This window comes from Crotalus tigris, unplaced genomic scaffold, assembly GCF_016545835.1.
Source record: "Crotalus tigris isolate CLP2741 ecotype Arizona unplaced genomic scaffold, ASM1654583v1 scf7180000023720.1715460, whole genome shotgun sequence".
Lineage (NCBI taxonomy): Eukaryota > Metazoa > Chordata > Lepidosauria > Squamata > Viperidae > Crotalus > Crotalus tigris.
This window is the reverse complement of record NW_024100139.1, coordinates 1,394,127-1,401,491: the sequence shown is the minus strand read 5'-3', so window position 1 is coordinate 1,401,491 and position 7,365 is coordinate 1,394,127.

The window sequence follows — 7,365 nt, the reverse complement described above, 5'->3', positions numbered from 1 at the left end:
AAAGAAATGGGAGCCACCAGACCAAGAAGTGATTTCATGGACAGTTTGCAGTGTATTTTCTCCAGGAGGTTCAGTCCCCAGCCTGGCCCTGTGGGGCCTTCCAGAGAGGCCCCCATCTCTGCTCTAACTAAAGTCCTTGTCAGAATCCAATTATATTTCATCTTTAATTATCAAACATAGAAACTCCCAATTCTGCCTTCTCTGGATTCTGCCATAAGAGGGAGAAAAGGGGGAGAGCAAAGGGGCTTTATGGCCCTCACTTCCTTCAGCACACTTCAAAGGACTGAATGTGTGTTTATTGTGGCCTCTAAGCGTTAACATATCAAAGAAGAGTAATTGCCTTTCATGTAGTTATCTGAAGTCTCCATCCAGACGGAAGAAGAAAGGGGATGGAATTGTGATACTTGAAACTATCACTGGAAGGGGGGTTGATTGGGTGGGACTACTGGGGAACCCCTTAAAACCTTGAATGGGAGAGCTTGAACCCCAAGTCCTGTCTAGCATGCCTGCAACCATTTTCTCTTAATAAAGGATTCCTGTTGGAAGAGCTATTCCAAGAGTTCTGTCTTCTTAAGATGCAAAGTGGGGTGGGTCCTTACATTAGACAGGACTTGCAAAATTAATCCACCTGGAAGGTAGACCCTTGCCGGGGGATTTTGCAAAAATTTACCATGTCAGACAACGAAGCAAGAGAGGGAGAAAACTCCCTGGAAAGAGAGCCGCTGACCCAGTTGGAACCTTGCCAGATGTTGGGATCCGAGAGGCCAGATTTCTCAGAAGAAGAAGTGGTGGAGACACAGGACCACAAGCCTCGCTGGTCGATGGGCGTTGGAAAGAAAAGCGAGTGGGGAAAGGAATCAAGAAAAGTGACCCTGAGACGGGGGACCAAGCAACCAGAATGGAAGCAGGAGATGGAGAAATCCCTGCACGCAAGTGAAGAGGGAGGAAGCTGTATGCCGTACTCAGACTGGATCCTAGAGAGAGCTATTGACCTGATGAAGAGAACTCTCAGCTCCCTAGGAGAGGAGATTCCTGAGCCCTACGCCCGCCCCAGTTCCTGGAGCCACAAAGGGAGAGACACCGAGGGGGACGTGGAACCTGCAACCCCAGGGACATTTACTGATCCAGGAGCTCCCACCCCCTACCGGACCACAGATGGAAATCTGGACGGAAGACACTACCACCCACAATGGAGGCACCGATCCATTCCAAGACGTCCACCGTTGGAGGTGAAATTCAAAGGGGAGCCAACACGCTTGGGGTTTTTCCTAACCCAAGTCCTCAGCTACATGGAGGAATATGGGCAGGACATCCCCAGCGACAAAGCCCGCATCCGGATCGTGCAATCTGCCCTGGATGGACCAGCTGCAGATTGGGTGGTGAACCTGCATGACTCCAATGCCCCAGAACTCAGTAACTTCAACCGTTTCATGTCCTCGTTGAGAAGACGATTTGAAGACCCCCTGGCTGATCGCAAAGCCCGTGAAAGAATAACAACGATGAGGCAGGGCAAACGCCCAGTGGCTGAGTATACACAAGAATTCCGAGCCATTGCCAGCAAACTGAATTGGCCAGAAGACATCCTCCTTGGCCGTTTCAAAGACGGACTAAACTATGATCTATATGATGCTTGCCTGCCCCGAGGAGACCCACATCGACTTGAGGAATGGTACGTCTTGGCAGAGGAAGCAGAGATCGACATATTGAAGAGGCATCGCCGAGGAAAACAATGGAGCCGCCCCCCGCCTGAGCTGACACACCAACCGGTGAAATCATCGGATACAGCCAAGAAGCAGATGGGGTGTTTCAAGTGCGGAAGAGAAGGGCATCGAGCTGTAGAATGCCGCTCAAAGGCCCCCCAGCACAACCCAGACAGATCCCCAATCAACAAACCCAGAGGGTATTCAGCTAAGCCAAAAGAAACAGCCATGAAAATGATGGAAATTGCAGAAAACCCCACCTCTGCTCACCAAGGGGAAAGAACTCCAGCCTACACCACAGGGACGGTGGATGCCTCAGATGACAGCTCGGAAGGCGAACCCCTGGTAAGTGGACGCATCACACCCATCTTCAAAACAGTGACTATATTAATCCCCCCCATGCCCGAAGCTGTGAAGGTGAAAGCCTTAATAGACTCTGGCTGCACCCGCTGCCTCATTAGCCCAACACTAGTGGGGAATCTGGGCATCCCATCCAGGAGACTGGAACAACCAATCTCATTTGGCCAGCTAGATGGATCCATAGCAGGGGGGGTGCCAGCTACCCTAGCCACTCTGCCAATACACCTCTCCCTGGGCAACCATGAAGAGGACTTAACGTTTGTGGTGACCCCAGGTATGGAATGCCCAATGATTCTAGGGATGGAATGGTTGAAAAAATGGAACCCCTGGGTAAATTGGAGGACGACAGAAATCAAATTCCCGAAGGGGGACCCTATGGACTTAAAACCCCAAGGGAGGCTACCAGAATCAAGAATAGAAAAAGCATCCATAGGAGAGGAAAAAAGATTAACAGAAATACCAGAGGAATATAGGGACCTTGCTGAAGTCTTCAGTGAGGAGAGGGCGAATGAGCTTCCCCCCCACCGACCCACAGACTGTACCATTGAATTCAAGCCTGGGGCAAAACTCCCGAAGCCCAGATTATACTCCATGAGCCCAAAGGAGAAGGAGGAAATGGAAAGATTTATTAAAAAAAACCTGGAGAGAGGTTTCATTGAACCAGCTAAGCCTAAAGTGGCTGCCCCGGTCCTTTTTAGAGAGAAGAAGGATGGCTCTTTACGTTTATGCGTGGATTATAGGGCCCTGAACACAATCAGTGAAAGCAACCTATACCCGCTGCCCCTCATGAAAGACATGCTGTCACACCTATCGAAAGGGAAAATTTTTTCTAAACTAGACTTAAGGGAAGCTTACTATCGCGTGAGAATCAAGGAAGGGGACGAATGGAAGACTGCATTTAACTGCCCCATGGGGTGCTATCAATTCAAAGTCTTGCCATTTGGATTACAAGGGGGCCCTGCAGTCTTTATGCAATTAATCAATGACGTTCTAAGGGAGCACCTGTTTAAGGGGGTCCTTGTTTACTTGGACGACATTCTTATCTTTACCGAAACAAAAGAAGAACACGTCAAACTTGTCAGAGCGGTTTTAAAGAAGCTGCGAGCCGCCCACCTATATGCCAAACTCTCAAAATGCGAATTCCACCAGGAAAGGATAGACTACCTAGGCTATCGCATATCCCCACAGGGCATTGAAATGGACCCAGAGAAGGTCAGAGCAGTATTAGAATGGGCACCACCCCGCACAAGAAAGCAACTACAAAGTTTCCTGGGCTTTGCAAATTTTTACCGCCAATTCATCCCCTCATTTGCACAGATAGCCTTGCCCCTCACCAACTTACTAAAAACGAAGGGAACATCCTCAGTAAAACCTAGCCAGCCACTAACATGGACAATGGAGTGCCAAGCAGCGTTTGAGAGACTAAAGAGACTTTTTTCTGCCGAACCAGTACTAAGGCACCCAGACATGGACAAGCCCTTCATAATACAGGCAGATGCAAGTGATGTGGCAGTGGGGGCTGTGCTATTACAAGAAAATGATGATGCAGTATTGCAACCCTGTGCATATACATCTAAGAAACTCACGGAAACAGAACAGCGCTGGCCCGTATGGGAGAAGGAGGCTTATGGGATACGTTGGGCATTACTCACGTGGCGACAGTTCCTGGAAGGCAACAAAATCCCCTTCCAGGTATGGACTGATCACAAAAATTTAGAAGCCCTGAAAACTTCCAGGAAACTCAATCCCAAACAAGCCCGCTGGTCCCAGCATTTTCACCAATTCCAATTTAAGCTCAAACATTTACCAGGAAGAAAGAACTTCCTGGCAGATGCACTATCTCGCATGCCCCAATATAACAGCGCACGAACCACAGACTCTAGACCAATAATGGCAGAATCACAACTGGCAGCGCCAGTAACCACAAGAACCCAAGCCAAAATAAAACCACAACTGGACAGCCAAACTGGGATTGAATTCAGAAAAAGTTTGGAAACAGATGATTGGTTCCAGAAAAACAAACATGTGTGCACAATGAGAGACGGATTGCCTTGGGTAGGGGAAAAGTTATATATACCAACAACTCAAAGACTAACTTTCATGCAACTTTGCCATGACACAAAATCAGCAGGGCATTTTGGATTTGTAAAAACTTTACACTTAATTAAACGGCAATTTTGGTGGCCATCAATAAAAAAGGACATAGAAAGTTATGTTGCCAGCTGCCCAACCTGTGCATCAGCAAAGAGGTTGCAAGGGAAATCGCCAGGGCTGTTACAACCAGTGGCAAGTCCCTCAGCCCCCTGGAGGGAAATAGCCATGGATTTTATAGTGGAATTGCCTGAAAGCAATGGGAATACTGTTATCTGGACAGTCACGGACCTATTTTCCAAACAGGTGCACTTTATCCCTTGCCAAAAAATTCCCACTGCAAAGGCCTTAGCAAAACTTTTCATCCAGCACATTTACAGATTGCACGGGGCACCCCAACGCATCATCTCTGATAGGGGAGTGCAATTTACGTCTGCATTTTGGAAGGAATTTTTATCCCTCTTAGGGACCACTCAGGGATTGACATCTAGCCACCACCCTCAAGGAGATGGACAAGCGGAACGGTGCCAGTCGGTACTTGAGCAATATTTGAGATGTTTTTTAAATTTCCAACAGAGTGATTGGACGGACTTACTTCCTTTTGCAGAAGTTGCCTACAATAATGCAGTCCACTCCAGCACAGGCTACACTCCTTTTCAAATAGCCAACGGCCAAAGTTTCAACCCTATGCCAGAGTTAACCCCAAAAGAACCAACGATCCCTTCACTGAAAGAATGGATGGAAAACCTACAAAACACCTGGCCAATAGTCAGAAAATCACTAGATGAAGCTAGGCGGGCATACAAAGCACAAGCCGATAAAAAAAGGGTTGAGCCTACACCATTCATTATAGGAGAAATGGTGTACTTATCTACAAAATACCTAAAGTCCCTACAGCCCTGTAAAAAACTTGGACCAAAATATATAGGACCTTTTCCAATTAAAAGGATCATAAATCCAGTAACAGTAGAATTAGAATTACCCAAAAACCTCAGGCAAATACACCCAGTTTTTCATTGCAGCTTGCTGAAAAGAGAGCATCAGTCACCTCTACGGCCAAAAATCCCCCCCCCACCACCTCCAATCATGGTGGAGGGGGAACAACACTTCGAAATAAAAGAGATCCTTGACTCTAGGAGATATCATGGAACAACTCAGTACCTAGTTGCCTGGAAACACCTCCCTGCCTCACAAAATGAGTGGGTCCATAAACGTCACGTCAGAGCCCCGAAGCTATTGAAGAAGTTTCACACAGAGTATCCTAACAAGCCTAACTAAATTTCTTTACTTGTGTTTTCTTTCAGGTGGATCTCTCTTATTGTTAAGAGGGGCCGGATGTCAGAATCCAATTATATTTCATCTTTAATTATCAAACATAGAAACTCCCAATTCTGCCTTCTCTGGATTCTGCCATAAGAGGGAGAAAAGGGGGAGAGCAAAGGGGCTTTATGGCCCTCACTTCCTTCAGCACACTTCAAAGGACTGAATGTGTGTTTATTGTGGCCTCTAAGCGTTAACATATCAAAGAAGAGTAATTGCCTTTCATGTAGTTATCTGAAGTCTCCATCCAGACGGAAGAAGAAAGGGGATGGAATTGTGATACTTGAAACTATCACTGGAAGGGGGGTTGATTGGGTGGGACTACTGGGGAACCCCTTAAAACCTGGAATGGGAGAGCTTGAACCCCAAGTCCTGTCTAGCATGCCTGCAACCATTTTCTCTTAATAAAGGATTCCTGTTGGAAGAGCTATTCCAAGAGTTCTGTCTTCTTAAGATGCAAAGTGGGGTGGGTCCTTACAGTCCTCTTCTGTTTCCTTCTGTCTCTCCCAGCATCAGGGCCTCCTTCAGAGAACTGGGCCTTTGCATTATGAATCCAAGGGGTCATTTGAGCCCTGAGTCAGAACTCTGGGCTGCTTTCTTCCATGACCTATCAGCTGTTTCCTTGCCTGTCCATGCTCTTCCCAGGAGGCTTCTCCAAAGCCCAAAGGCATCAATACTCTTCCTATCCTGCTTCTTTAAAGTCTGACCTTCGCTTCCATAGAGGGTCACAGGGAATGCCACGGCTCCTGTGGTTCTGACCTTTGCAGGTGTAGAAACCTCAGAGCATTTGAATATCTTTTCCAAGAGCGCCCGGCTGCTCTGCCAAGCGCTTGTCTGAGGTGTGTTTCTTGACTGCTTGATCCTTTACTGTTGGTGGTTGGTCTTGAAGGGCAGAAGCTCTCTACTACCTCAGTATCTCTCCCTTGTCAATTCTAAGGCTGGTGGTTCTGCTTGCTGTCCTTAGTCTGGTCTTCTTTATATTTAATTTTAGTCCTGGTTTTTCATTGCACTCCTTGACTTTGACTACTGAGGCTTGCAGATGCTTTGCATTTTCAGCTATTGAGCCAAAGACATCAGCACAGTGCAGCTTACTGACCATTTCCCCCTCAGTTTTAAAACCAGGCTCCTCCCAATCCTGCTCCCCTTAAAACAGTCATCATGCAGGCTGAAATAACAAGGGGAGAGCGCCCAGCCTCGTCACACCCCCTTTGCCAGCCCAGAGCTGGTCTGGTTCCCCAAGTTCTCTGCCTGGGGCTTCCTGACTTGCTAGTAAATTTCTCAGGAGGGCAAAGCAATGTTCTGGGATTCCCGTTTTTCTGAGCAGTTTTCGCACCTTAGCATGATCGACCCAGTCCGAGGCTTCTCTGCAATCAGTGAAGCCCACCCTGCCCTGTTTTGTATTCTTTGGCTTTCTCCCTTATCCAGCAGGCATGAGAAATAGCGCCTCCTGTTGCTCAGCCTTTCTTATGCCGGCTGGAGCATCTGGCATCTTTTTCCATGCTGGCAGATGACCCTAAACACAATTTGGTTAGGATATGAAACTAAGGCTTTTGTACGGCAGTTGGTCTCTTCCAATCTGTTGGCCACTGTGTAATTCTCCAGATTTGCTATTTAAGACATTTATGGCCTGAGGAGAAGATAAAGGGTGGGGGGGGGGGTAAGCTGAAGATGGGCTTGGGAGGGGATTAAAATGGAAACCTCAAGGACCCCACTCCTGCCCCCCCAACCTCAAGGACTCTCCTCCTGCCCCCCCCCCAACTCTGGCTCCAGCAAAGGAGGGGAAGGGAGGGAGGCCAGAGGGGCCCTTTGCAGCGAGCTCGGGGGAGGGACGGTGTGTGTGTGTGTGCTGCAAGAGGGTCACCGACAGAGATGGTGTCAGGGTTAGGCTCAACCC